This window comes from Rhinichthys klamathensis, unplaced genomic scaffold, assembly GCF_029890125.1.
Source record: "Rhinichthys klamathensis goyatoka isolate OS25496 unplaced genomic scaffold, OSU_Roscu_1.1 h1tg000328l_1, whole genome shotgun sequence".
Lineage (NCBI taxonomy): Eukaryota > Metazoa > Chordata > Actinopteri > Cypriniformes > Leuciscidae > Rhinichthys > Rhinichthys klamathensis.
Window position 1 is genome coordinate 270749 of NW_026606843.1, and position 15317 is coordinate 286065.

Sequence of the window (15317 nt, forward strand, 5' to 3'; positions counted from 1 at the left end):
AGATGGTTAACACCTTTTTCTTTAACAGAAACCGTCTAAATTAAATTTAGAGTAGGTGAAGCTGAAGATATCTAGCTGTAAGGTTTTGAGTGAAAAGTTTTTCACCACAATAACAGACAGGCGTGCAATTCATTCAAGAACATCATGCGAATTTACTGCAACAATGGCGCCACGAACTTCACATACTATTGAAAATCCAGCGGTCATGGATTGTCTCACTCATTGTCACGGTTGTAAACATGACGGCTTTCATCTTCCATGAGGGGGTTTGACTCTTGTTTCCAGGCGGACCGTTAAAGAACGTGACACACATGTCTCCTGGAAATCCTGGAGAATACAATCAATCAGATGCCGACTTCAAAACTCCCGAAGTGTTTCCTGTTTTCTGTGCCATATATTCATCAAACGTTTAGCCAATGGTTTATGGGCTTGATATCTGAGGCTAATGCCGCGTTCCAGGCAACCTGTAACCCGTGTTTTTCCAACCTTATACCTGTGAAAGTGCACTGGAACGGCAGTCAAACCCGTGACTTCCCACCCGTGAACTCGTACTAGATCGATGTACTCCCAGTTACGAGTTCTGACGTCACATAGCCCGCAAAACCATACAAAACAACAATGGCAGCCCCTACGGATGCAGTGTTTCTGCAGGCGGTACACAGCGAGAATACACTTTAGGACAATATAACGTTGCAGTCAAATTAATATTAATATAATAATAATGATAATGATAAACACACGATTATGTATTACAATATTATGAGTCTGAAACAATATACACACACGATTATGTAATACAATGTTATGTGTCTGAAAAAATAAGTATGTATATTGCGCTCAGGTAGTTTGGCGTGACTGGCCTGGAACGCTACAAAGTCGTGAGTCGTGGTTTGAAGTCGTGATTTACGTGCTCAAAAACCTGCCTGGAACGCAGCATAAGACTACACAAAAACTGGTATACCTAAAATAAAGAATCGATCTGATCAGACATTCACGAACAAAGGACTTTTGTAAATCAAATCTTTTTAGTGATTCAAAAGCACAAAATAGCGAGAGTAAGTCACTCTTTTGAACTGGTTCTTCTTAGTGAATCAAAAACATGTGCTGTGTCCCAAATCACATACTATCCACCCTAAATTGTTTTCGAAATTAGAATTAGTGTATCCCAAATCATAGTATGTTGAAATGAGTATTCCCACCCGGATGGTCTACTTTTCCTGATTAGAATCCGAAGTGCAGATCCGTGCACACTCTAATGGCTAACATTGCCCACAACCCATAGTGCGTTGGATGAGGATTCGATTAGAACTACAAACACAAGTAGAAAGTGTAAAAAACTACAAACATGGCGGATGTGCGAGGCAACAGAGAGAGATTCAGATAAAGGGGTTTGAGTGATTTAATAATAGTTTTTAACCTGACAAAAAGGCATTTATTCAATGTTATCCACATATTTCATCTGCATTGTCAAGATATGTTTGGTCATTTACTTTTGAAAACATGAGGAGAGTAACTACTTACAAGAGAATTATGAAATAGGTTCAAATGAACTAGAATCTAATCAAATCACATTTAAATCAGAAGCTAATTAAATTGGGAATTTTTTGATCGATGCCCAGCCTATTCAAACACTCCCATACAGTATGGCACATTGACCGTGTTTTGTACCCAGTTAAAACCAGTTTTGATTTTTAGTGAATCAAAAACAAAGCACAACCAGTGTAGATCAATTCATGAACAAAATAATGGCTCTTTTGAGTCAAACCTTTTCATTAATAATTTAATTATCAATAAATATGCTCAAGAATTATCAGTGGATATGCTAAAATTAATAGGAATCTAATCAAATACAATTTAAATCAGAATCTGAATTTAATTGAATCAAGAAATCAGTATCAGTACTCGGCCTATTGAAAACCCCATTAAACCCCCTGTCCACCAGGGTGTGCAAAATTCAGAATTTCAGAATTGGCCTCCATTCAATTCATGAATTGGAATTTGAATTGAATTGACTCCGCCCCACAGGAAGTTGAATTTGAATTGGAATGACAGGAAGTGGAATTAAATTCATGGCAATTCAAAGAAATTCCACAACAGAAAGAATCTGTTGAATCTCACACACACTCAGTGTTAGGAAGGTTACTTTGGAAATGTAATTGCTTACCGTTATAAGTTAGCCATTATAAATGTGGTTTGGATCACTTTATTTGGATTACTTTATCAATGTAGAGCAATTTCTTTTCATTTGATTAGTAACTAATTGAATTACACATTTTACCTCAGTTATAACTAAATACAATTACATTAATTTAGTAATTTAATAACATAATTTCATGCACGCAACTAGTCCCTCCTCAACCCTGCATACATTTTGTTCTAATATATACACTCACCGGCCACTTTATTAGGTACCCCATGCTAGTAACGGGTTGGACCCCCTTTTGCCTTCAGAACTGCCTCAATTCTTCGTGGCATAGATTCAACAAGGTGCTGGAAGCATTCCTCAGGGAGTTTGGTCCATATTGACATGATGGCATCACACAGTTGCCGCAGATTTGTCGGCTGCACATCCATGATGCGAATCTCCCGTTCCACCACATCCCAAAGATGCTCTATTGGGTTGAGATCTGGTGACTGTGGAGGCCATTTTAGTACAGTGAACTCATTGTCATGTTCAAGAAACCAATTTGAAATGATTAGAGCTTTGTGACATGGTGGAAGTAGCCATCAGAGGATGGGTACATGGTGGCCATAAAGGGATGGACATGGTCAGAAACAATGCTCAGGTAGGCCGTGGCATTTAAACGATGCCCAATTGGCACTAAGGGGCCTAAAGTGTGCCAGGAAAACATCCCCCACACCATTACACCACCACCACCAGCCTGCACAGTGGTAACAAGGCATGATGGTTCCATGTTCTCATTCTGTTTACGCCAAATTCTGACTCTAACATCTGAATGTCTCAACAGAAATCGAGACTCATCAGACCAGGCAACATTTTTCCAGTCTTCAACTGTTCAATTTTGGTGAGCTCTTGCAAATTGTAGCCTCTTTTTCCTATTTGTAGTGGAGATGAGTGGTACCCGGTGGAGTCTTCTGCTGTTGTAGCCCATCCGCCTCAAGGTTGTGCGTGTTGTGGCTTCACAAATGCTTTGCTGCATACCTCGGTTGTAACGAGTGGTTATTTCAGTCACTGTTGCCCTTCTATCAGCTCGAACCAGTCTGGCCATTCTCCTCTGACCTCTGGCATCAACAAGGCATTTCCGCCCACAGAACTGCCGCTCACTGGATGTTTTTTCTTTTTCGGACCATTCTCTGTAAACCCTAGAGATGGTTGTGCGTGAAAATCCCAGTAGATTAGCAGTTTCTGAAATACTCAGACCAGCCCTTCTGGCACCAACAATCATGCCACGTTCAAAGTCACTCAAATCACCTTTCTTCCCCATACTGATGCTCGGTTTGAACTGCAGGAGATTGTCTTGACCATGTCTACATGCCTAAATGCACTGAGTTGCCGCCATGTGATTGGCTGCTTAGAAATTAAGTGTTAACGAGCAGTTGGACAGGTGTACCTAATAAAGTGGCCGGTGAGTGTATATATATATATATATATATATATATATATATATATATATATATATATATATATATATATATATATATATAAACAAATGTCCAACTCAAATTTTTTTCTCTCTAAAGATTTACTAAAGTAATTCTGGGAAATGGAGTCATGTTCCATCTGTTCCACAAAATTACAATAAATCAAAGTTTTACAATAAATCAAAATTATTTGTTCTGTAGAGCTAGAGCATTCATTCCTGGGGAAAAACATTTCCTGTAAATGTAATCTGTACAAGTAGTTCAAACTAATATCATTTATAGAATATGTAATGCAATCATATCTGACATTTACTGTAACGCTTCATTGTTAAGCACTTCACTTAATATATGTATATGAATTTCTTTGAATTTTTATTGATTTACAATTCTGCATCCTTTAATTCAAATTCGAATTGTAATTCTAGATCCTACTTTTGACATCAATTCAAATTCAATTCAAATTCAAGAATTTAATTGGAATTCAGGAGTCATTCTCAATTCAATTCTGAATTGTGCACAAGCCTGCTGTCCACACACTCAATCAAACAGACTCCAACCTCTCCACAATGGCCAAGACCAGAGAGCTGTGCAAGGACATCAGATAAAATTTTAGACTTGCACAAGGCTGGGATAGGCTACAGGACAATAGGCAAGCAGATTGATGAGAAGGCAACAACAGTTGGCGCAATCATTAGAAAATGGAAGTTCAAGATGATGGTCAATCTCCCTCGGTCTGGGGCTCCATGCAAGATCTCACCTCGTGGGGCATCAATGATCATGAGGAAGGTGAGGGATCAGCCCAGAACTACACGGCAGGACCTGGTCAATGACCTGAAGAGAGGTGGGACCACGGTCTCAAAGAAAACCATTAGTAACACACTACGCCGTCATGGATTAAAATCCTGCTGCGCACGCAAGGTCCCCCTGCTCAAGCCAGCGCATGTCCAGGCCCGTCTGAAGTTTGCCAATGACCATCTGGATGATCCAGAGGAGGAATGGGAGAAGGTCATGTGATCTGATGAGACACAAATAGAGCTTTTTGGTCTAAACTCCACTCGCAGTGTTTGGAGGAAGAAGGAGGATGAGTACAACCCCAAGAACACCATCCCAACTGTGAATCATGGAGGTGGAAACATCATTCTTTGGGGATGCTTTTCTGCAAAGGGGACAGGACGACTGCACCATATTGAGGGGAGGATGGATAGGGCCATGTATCGCGAGATCTTGCCCAACAACCTCCTTCCCTCAGTAAGAGCATTGAAGATGGGTCGTGGCTGGGTCTTCCAGCATGACAACGACCCGAAACACGCAGCCAGGGCAACTAAGGAGTGACTCCGTAAGAAGCATCTCAAGCTCCTGGAGTGGCCTAGCCAGTCTCCAGACCTAAACCCAATAGAAAATCTTTGGAGACCCCGAAACCTGAAGGATCTGGAGAAGGTCTGTATGGAGGAGTGGGCCAAAATCCCTGCTGTGTGTGCAAACCTGGTCAAGAACTACTGGAAACGTATGATCTCTGTAATTGCAAACAAAGGTTTCTGTACCAAATATTAAGGTCTGCTTTTCTGATGTATCAAATACTTATGTCATGCAATAAAATGCAAATTTTCTGATTTTCTGGATTTTTGTTTTAGATTTCGTCACTCACAGTTGAAGAGTACCTATGACAAAAATTACAGACTTCTAGATACTTTGTAAGTGGGAAAACCTGGAAAATCGGCAGTGTATCAAATACTTGTTCTCCCCACTGTATATGCATTCAGATAAGAGTTTGTAACTGTTCAATAACTTTCAATAATAAACCACCTTCAGAATTTTCACTGGAGTAAAAATAGTGTGATAAGTAGCCCCAATCTCCTCTACAAGTGTATAGTACAGGTACAGAAGTGACAAGTTTTACTCTATATTTTAAACATGCATCCATCATAAGAAGTAATGAATACTCATCTTGTCATCTGAGTGTTCAAGTCTCATTTCTAATCTACAGTGTTCAGTATAATAAGCACAAACGCATCATAATTCATTCAAAAGAACACCAAATGCTCTTTCCCCACCCAAACCGAGGAGAATATTCTCAACTATTTACCCAGAAATTAGACATAACAGCATGGTGTAATAAGACAAAGTTGGTTGACCAACATGTCTCAGTGTAGACTGAGGCTCCGTAGATTGTGATTCAGCTTGGCAGCCAAAACTGTCAATAAATTACCAAGCCTGGGAAAATCGCAACTCCTGCTTATTTTAAGCTAAATTACATCTTCTTTTGTAGCAAGCAACCATCATCTGTTAAGGGATTTGAGGTTCGGTTGTTGGAGATAAAAACCTTTTGTCCATTTTTTGGGCAAGACATTACATAAAAACTGTTTTTTGCAAACAATATGTGGTGCATTGTTGATTTGGTCAAGGGTAAAATGAGTCACAAAAAGGGCAAGAGAAGGTTTTGTGCTTTGCACACAAGCTAAACATTCAGTAAAGATATATATTTTTTTTTTTTCATTTTGCCCAAGCTTGTCTGTTATTGATGGAACTTGGCATGTTAATTTAATCTTATATCAATATTTACCGGGAAAAAAAATGCTCTCACTCAAAGACTAGAAAACACTCTCTGCGTCTTACATAAAACACATGGTTGGATTTTCATATTTATATGCATTCATGTTATTTGTTGAACCTGGATCACTGTGCATGTAAGAAGCAGGAATGTGAGGAAAGGTTTTCGGCTACCAAAGTCATGCATAACAGAGACACACCTCACAGCTGTTGGTCCGAGCCCAGGATACACTCGCAAACACAGACCTGGAACCTGATCTAGAGATGGAGGAATTCCTGAAGTTTTGGGTGGGACAGACAAATCCAACACAAGCACCTCCAGACCCCTTGCCGGGAAGTTAAGAGGAAAAAAGTCCAGTATATATTGGAGAGTGGGGTCATTCGGTGCCTTTCCATAGTTTTTTTGCTCTTTGTGGACCACATCAAAGCAGTACAGTATGTGTGTTTAGGTGGGTGGGTGGGTATGTGTGTCCTTTGCAATAAAGAGCAGTACCGTATGAAGTGCAGAAGTACATTTCTAAATACAACATCAACAAGAATTAATGTGGTTAAACTAATGGACCAATGAATCATACGTTCGTACCTTAGATTCTACAATTTCCCTCTGTGATCTATGTATGCTGAACCATTCATTAAGAAGTTTTCCTTGATTTCAAGGCTTATTGTCAAAGGGATAGGTCACCCAAAAATCACCCTCAAGTTGTTCCAAACCTGTACGAGTTTCTTTCTTCTGTTGAACATAAAAGATATTTTAAAGAATGATGGTAACCAGACAGTTGATAGCAGCTATTGACTTGCATAGTATGTTTTTTCCTACTATGGAAGTCAATGGTTGCCGTCAACTGTCGGGTTACCATAATTTTTTTGTGTTTAATATAAGAAAGAAACTCATTCAGGTTTGGAACAACTTGGAGGTAAGACAATGATGACACAATTTTCATTTTTGGGTGAACTATAAGCTCAGCATTCCTTAAGCATACAAATGCTGAAACATTTCTAGGCTTTTTGAAATCAATCACGCATTTTTGCAGTGCAGAATTTGACATGGAAAAATGAATAACATTTTAGCAAAATCATATGTTTGTTTTTAAAGTTTTTACAGTGAAACTGCAATGTGACACATAAAAGTAACAAACACTACAATATTAATACAAACAAAACCTACCGTATTATTTTTGGACACTGACCACATACTGCCATGTTTTTTGTTATTTTATTTTTTTTGGACATGGACTAAAAAAAGAAAACAAGTGGGTATGCTATGATACTATCTTGGTATTTTGTAAAATATCTTGCAGTAAACTACCTTGTAAATACCATGGTTGAAATATTTGTATGCACATAAACAACTGATCATTTAATTCCTCACAGTGTCTCCGTGTCAGGGGTGAGTCTAAAGTACAGTTATTATCAGGAGCTCTTTAGCTCAGAACAGAAGAGAAAGGAAGGTCTCATTGGTGATGTCGTCTTTCCCTTCCATAATTTCTCCACAAACTACCAGTTTACATTACCCCACTCTATCACCACTAATAACAGGTTATGGGTTGCTAAAATGTGCCACACATCCATTTATCTTACCCACTGACAGGTATTACATTAAATATTGGTTGCCACTGCCACTGTATATGTCTTAGTTTAGAGTAAAAATGGGTCAATGTTAATTTAATGACTCTAAATGTATTTTTTTCTGTAATATTTTGAAACAGACAGACAGACAGACAGATAGACAGACAGATAGATAGATGACATGATTGCATTTAATTATAGCCTATTACAAGATATTTATATATTATATTTATATATAAAATATATTTTAAAAATCATTGCAATTACCTCATATTTTAATCAAACTGTAATGAAACGTCCAATCCACTGCTGAATACAGAACAAACAGTCCGGCAAAGGCCTGATATGTACAATGTTGATGTTTTCAGCTTGTCATCCACGACTAACCAATGCGACAGACTAAATCTTTTTAAATGTGCAGCATCTGTTAAAATACTACTTTGCTACAAGTCAAAGGTTCATTTGTTATGACCTATGGTTAAAAATACGAGCTCAGTCATTGTCTGGACATGTTCCTCAGAATGCAGTGTGAATGGCTTTGACATTGTTCTTCTAGAGCTAACTATAGGAGGCATTAAAATGCTCTATTAATGGGCCACAGTGGAGATGTAGAATTACCTGCTATGCCAAACGTTCCTCTCCTCACGGATCACATTCTCTTGTGCACCGACCAACACCTTCTATCAAACATCTTGTATCACCTCATTCACTTGCCACACACCCGTTACTGCTTCTGCTGCTGGTAAATCTCTGACTGACCCACTGCATGTTTGTTTTTCTAAGTAACTTTTTTACCTTAACCGAACAGCTTTGGAGTCATTGTAATGTTTATATTACTGATTTCGTGTTGAATGGTGGTCGTCTCGCACCCCCCTGGTGAGTGTGAGCCGCAAAACCACCCTTGCAACTTTGGGCCGGCGAGCCGCCGTGTGAAATCAGGTCTCGCGAGGTAACGAATTGCTTTACGGCAAAAAAACAGATCTGATAAAATTCTGATAAAATGAGCATCAAACAGAAATAACCCGGCGCCGTATACATGTGGTGTTGGGCGCGCGCAGCTCTTAAAGGGGCCATACCTTATTTCCACTCGTTACAGCGTCCATCCTACTGAACAGGTACCGGTGTACAGGGGGAGGGGATCCGGCCGTGAGTGCGAGCCATCTCTGCGTGAGTGCTATTCACGACAGTACAAGTACTCCACAGCGACTCTAGGGGTCGCTGTTTGACAAAAACGGAATTCTTACTGAGTGCTGCTTTAAAGCTCAAGTGTGTCATTTTTTTATGTCAAAATAATATATCCCAGCTTAATATGCAGAGTCAACAATAAGTAAGCCCTTACTCTGGCATTCAAACATTACTCCATTTGTTTATGCAGCCCAACATTACAACACTGGCTCAACCAATAGTGTGAGTTTGGGGCAGGGCTATCTGTTTGTTAAACCAATGGCAGATGAGGAGTGTTCGGGAAACCTGTATGAAAACAGTTTTTGAAATTTTGTTTGGTCGCACTAGTGGTGGAGAAATTACATGCTTCAGCTTTAGCAATTCTGAAAAATGTAATCAAAATCACTCAAGCTGACATGCGGAAAGTTGTTTAAAAAGCCAAATGTTGCTGAGGCTGTACTTTCAGATGACTCATGTGTAAATTGTAAAACCAAAATGAAAAGTCACAGCAATAAACATATTTTTGCATTCTGTTTTTAAAGATTCATTTTAAATGAGCATTATAGTACATTACAGTACAGTATATGAGTGTAAATGGCGGCAAAGTTAATCTAATTGTAAATGAGCATGCACAATTAAATATCCAGTATAGACGCATACTGATTTGCAATATTTTACTTATTATTTTTCGTTTTACATGATAGCGCAAGTCTGGTAAAAAAACCCTGATCCTGTTAAAATTCTGTTTTGACTATTAAATTCATCTCTGTCGTAAAGTTACCCTTAAAATTATCTTATGTAAAGGCCCCATTAGCAGCACATGCAAAGCACAAATATTTAATATCTATCTATATAAAAAAGTTCTATAATTTGTACGCATTTTCCAGTAATCATCAAGTGCATTTGAAGGACAACCCCGTAAATGATTCATAACTTGTACTAGAGACCTGGTTTACATTAATGCTGTTTTTGAAGTACAAGAAGCGAATATTTCCATACAATTATGCTATAATTTCTTGTGCCAAAATCTACTCAAGTGAGGAACATTGAGAACATTGGAAGAATCTTTATTTTCATTGCGGAGGTTCAGATCACATGCCAGCCTGCTTGCCCTTAAAACGGGCAGTTCAAACAACACTTCATACTCAGCAAGACATGCCCCATCTGAACCAGCAAACCAAACACTAGATTCACGATACAACAAACTTTAAAGCGCTGCTAAATCAACAGTAGTGTCGCATTTCCTAAGCTGAGGGTTAATAAAACAGACCTCCCAGTTTGTATGATGAAATGTGGTTTTGTACCAAAGGAAATGTGGTGTTCAATGTCCACAAAAATCACACTCCAATCATCATATAAATCCAATCATAACATAAATATATGACAACCTGGAGGTTATTGGTGCAAAACTAAAGCTTTTTACGCTTTATTTTTTGGGCTTTTTGCCTTTATATAACTGGACAGTTTGGACAGAGGAGAAAGAACTTGAGTGGGATTAAAACATGACGCAGTTCAGATTCGAACCCGCAATCTCTTGAACGTGCACAATCCACTATGTCACATCTCCAACTAAAACCATTGCCCAATTTTTTCACATAAGCCCATACACACTTCCACTGCTAGCATTAGCGTGACTCTTGTAGAGCGTGGGGTGTGTCACACACGCTCACACAGTCATTGCTAATTGTTGCTATAGTTGACCAGGAGACAGGAAGTCTGTAATTTACTAACTGTCTGAATAAACCTCTTCGAAAGGCTTGGGAAAAAAAAAAAAACTCATCTTCATTACACAGTCCATTTGTAAGCATGTTTCACAGCCCAATCTTGGATGCTATATAACCAAAATGACTAAAACACCACTGTTGTCATTGTGTCAACCCTTCTGCAATGTAACAAGTCAATGTCAGTTTCACTGCCCTGATATTATGTTCTCTCACTGTAATCTTCTAAGGATTATACTCTGAAATTTAAACCATTCAGCTATTCCCAGAGGAACATTTTACTGCTTAAAGTTAAAGTTTGCACTTTCAGAGCTCAGGTCATGAACTCAGTATGTTGCTTTAAAGTCAGCATGAAATGAAAATTCTATCCGTCTATATTTTGTCTTTCAATTTGTTTTAGTATAAATCTCTCAACCCAATTGTCAATCGCCTCCGGTGACATATGCCAGACTTCTCCAATCCTTTCGCCCACTTAAAACCCGCCCCTTTCTTACAATTGATTACAAGCTCACATTCTGATCTGCCTCCAACCAACCAATCAACAACCACTGGAGAGAAGCAAGACCCCACCCACATACATTTAGTTTGTTTCACTCGGATGTACGTCTCAATTCGGATAAGAAAACTAATGCTACTTCTGTTTGATTTCGTTTGACAAAGACAATAATACATATTTTTAATGTTATGCAAGCACTTTAGTCTGAAATTGCATCTTAGATAATCTGCTTTTAGAATAATTTGACAAAAAATGTTTGAGTTCAAACTGAGACCTCTGACTTTGGATTACAGACCAATCTGAACACTGTTTGAGACACTTAAGGCCCTGATATACTTCAGACGAAATCGAAGAATGAACTGATATGACGTCATTTCGAACAAAATCAGGCCAAAACGAAGTTCGTTTTGTGTTCGTTTCAGGAGTTCGAAACGGCTTTCCAAAGCAAACTTTCCGGAACAGTTCGCTCCGGCTGGTAAACACCTTCGAACTCCCATTGGTCTGTGGCGATTATGTAATAGGTAGGTGTGCGCTGAGGCTCCGCCTTCTTTCACGTGGAACTAGTGATGGGGACGAGACCGCCTATGCCGAGTCAAGACCGAGTCTTTGCAGGGTCGAGTCCGAGTCGAGACTGAGTCCGTTGGTTTTCAAATACAGTCGAGTCCGAGTCAAGACCGAGTCTTTGAAGGGTCGAGTCTGAGTCGAGACCGAGTCCGTTGTTTTTCAAATACAGTCGAGTCCGAGTCAAGACCGAGTCTTTGAGGAAGCAAGTCCGAGTCGAGATCTTGTCTCGACATGTCAGTTTTGATATTCATGATTTAATATCACCCCAGTTAATAATCAACAGTTAGGCCTTTGCATTGCACCATGGGATGTCATTTTCAAATAATGCCCGTCAACATTGCATTTTATTATTATTGTTGTTATGTGTTGTGTGTTTTTTTTATGTGAACATAAAAAAATGCGTTGGAAAAAAAATCTCAAGGACTCGGTCTGAAATTACGAGTCCTTCTCCTCCCACTGTGGTCCGAGACTGAGAGACCGAGTCTTTGAAGGGTCGAGACCGAGTCAAGACCGAGTCTTTGAAGGAACAAGTCCGAGACGAGTCCTAGAAAGCAGAAATCAGTCTCGAGACCGAGTACTACATCACTACGTGGAACTCTTTTCCAGTTCATATCTTCTAACGAGTCCGTTGAAGTCAGATGTCCGCGAGTGAAAACATGAACACACTGGAGAGCTGCTTTATAGCAGAAACTGAAGTTGTACTTTTGATGAAACCAAACACTGACACAGTTTTTCGTGTTTAATATGGTAAAGCTACTTGATTTTGTGCAATCTATTGTATAAATAAACGTGACATGACTTTACTAGAGTGCCGAATTGCAGAACTCATGCAAACTTATCCACGTTGCTATGATGATCAGATATAATACATAATATGTAACTTTATGGTACTAATATGCACCCTTTAGGGGTAAAAAGTTGTACCATACTCCCTCAGTGACAGCTTTTGTACCTTTTTTTTTGTGTAGGAGAAACACATGAGATATTAAGACCTAATTTGCGAGTTTTCTTTCTTATTTGGATAGAGACAGTGTGTGAGGGAGAGTCTTGAAGCGTATGTTCCTGAATGGTGCAATGCCAGAAAAACGGCTCCCTGACCACTTGGCCTGGCACGTCGCCCTGAGGTCTGGAATCTGATGACTGTGCTCAACTAGACCTCACTGGTTTCTCTACAGTTCTGCAGATCCCACTCATTCAGCATCGATATTAACGCTACTTTTCAGTTCTCGTTCAGAATCTACAGAATCATAATTTGATCTTTTTTGCTAGACATCTAGATCCAATAGATCCATAGCTACATATATTAAATCAACGTTAACACATCTCACAGGGTTTACCGTATAAAGAGGCTAATAAATTAAAACCAGAGCATGAGCAAGAACAAGGGAACGTGTAAATGCAGAAAGTTTCACCTTAGAGTTTCAGTTAGACTGGATAGTTGTGAAAAAAGTTGCAGCATGGACTTGTGCAGTTATAATGGAGCTTAAGGTTTTTTTTTTTGCTTGGTCGAGCTACACTTCATATGACTCTTCACCAGTGCAACTATACATGACAAAATGGGCAACTGAACATTTGAAGCATTAAATACATCACACATCACCATGCACACATCAGTGAGGCCAAAGAGATTAACGTGTAAACCTGTTGGACAAGGCTGTGCCACACTTGCATTACATTCTGTGGGTCTGTTAGTCCAATTTCACACAAAAACAGACCGGTAACTAAATCAGACGAACTAAACCAACCTTCCAGTTGTACACTAGGAATAGATCTGCTTTTGTTCTGAAGGCACAATAGGTCAGGGAAGTTTCAAGCAATGATCCACATTGCTGGCCCAACATGACCTTCTCATTCCCTCAACTGTGGGAATGTGGTTTTCTATTGAAGCACGCCAACCTTTTCAGCCGTCCACCACCTCATCTCCCGCCGCTGAATAAACTCCTCTTGAATAAATTAATTTCCACTTTGACTGCACTATGAGGAGGCTGGAGAGCAGCCAGAAGTCAGAACTAGGCATCCGGAAACCAATGGATCTATAGTAGCTTTTCTTGGTGTGTTGGTGGTCCTGGTTAGTTATGATGACTTTTTATTTTCCTGAATAAGTAGGTTTTCCCACATTGACCAGGTCAAACCATTTTGTGCTGCCGTTTTCCGTCCAATCTAATGATAAAACAAAACAACTTCAAAGATCTAGAGCTCTTGTTAATTAGGTTAATGCATCTCTTAATGTCAGATAATCATTTGGCCTTTTTATAACAAGGTAAGGTTCCTACAGTTTTCAAAACGTCATATGATGCGTCTCAAATGTAATGACTGGCTCATGTGTTTCTAGATCCTTTTCTTTATCTTATATATCAATGACCCAATTGTTGACTGCTTGTTGTGGCTTTAGCTTGGTATCTTTTTTATGATGCCATATACAACTAATGGACCATGCACAAGCGGAACGACAGCGCAAGGCCTATAGTTTGAAAATTGTGTCCACCAAGACAACATGCCTCCACTACCCCTACACACTGACCTAGACCCTATCATTATACTGAACGCCTTACACAGCAGATGACTTGGTGACTGTTGGCTGTCAACAAGCTCCATTCAGCTAGCTTCCTCATGCTTAGATAATGACATGAAATTGCTACAAGATCTAGCAAGTTTCTATCAAGTATCATGTTTCCAGATACCGACAGAGTCAAAAATTAAATGATCAATAAGTTATGACATGTTTTTACATTGCAAATTAAAAATATATATATAAGTTGTACAAGATAATTTTGTGTCAGTTTAATGTAATTTAAGTTGTTATTTTTTTTATTTTTATTTTTTACAAGAATTGAATAGTCACACTTGTTTAAGAAGGACAAGTACTATTGCATTCAGACATTACGCAATGGTTTCGGTGAGAATTGAGACTTTGTTTGAGGAAGAGAATCAGCATTCCTTGTGTTTATCTCCATTTCAACCCCGGGATCTTAAGGAACCCCATAAAATGAAGAGACAGCTGCACCACAGGACTCATGCACTGTCTTTAAATTAGAGTTGGAGGGAGTGCTTTTTATGAAAAATGTGCTAACGAAGTTTGGTGACTATAACACTATTCACATGGTAATTTAGCACGGTTTGCCATAGGAATGCAACTAATGCTTCCAGAGATCCCACCATGGACATTTGCAATTAGATTATTGCAATCATTGCGCAAAAAAAAAAAAAAAAAAAAAAAAATTATAACCAAAATGTGGTCATGTGTGTGTTTAGGCATGGAAAAATGTAAATGTGCTAACATAAATACATAATTCTTGTCAAGATCACAAAATAATAATACTGTACATAATACAATAATGTGCTGGAAAACAGTCAAAATATATTATTATAGAATATATGTGTGTACTGTATATATATATATATATATATATATATATATATATGTGTGTGTGTGTATATATATATATATATATATATACACACACACATATATGTGTTAATAAATATTATTGTTTTTTATATTAACTTAAATTGAGCAGATGACGACAAAGAATCTGAATATAAATACAGGAAAATTAAGCATAAACAATATTTTAACTAAAAAATGTTTCTTTCTTTTTTCCTCTTTTGTTTGTTTTAGGTCTCATTTAGGGTTTTCTCACCTCTTGTTTTTATAA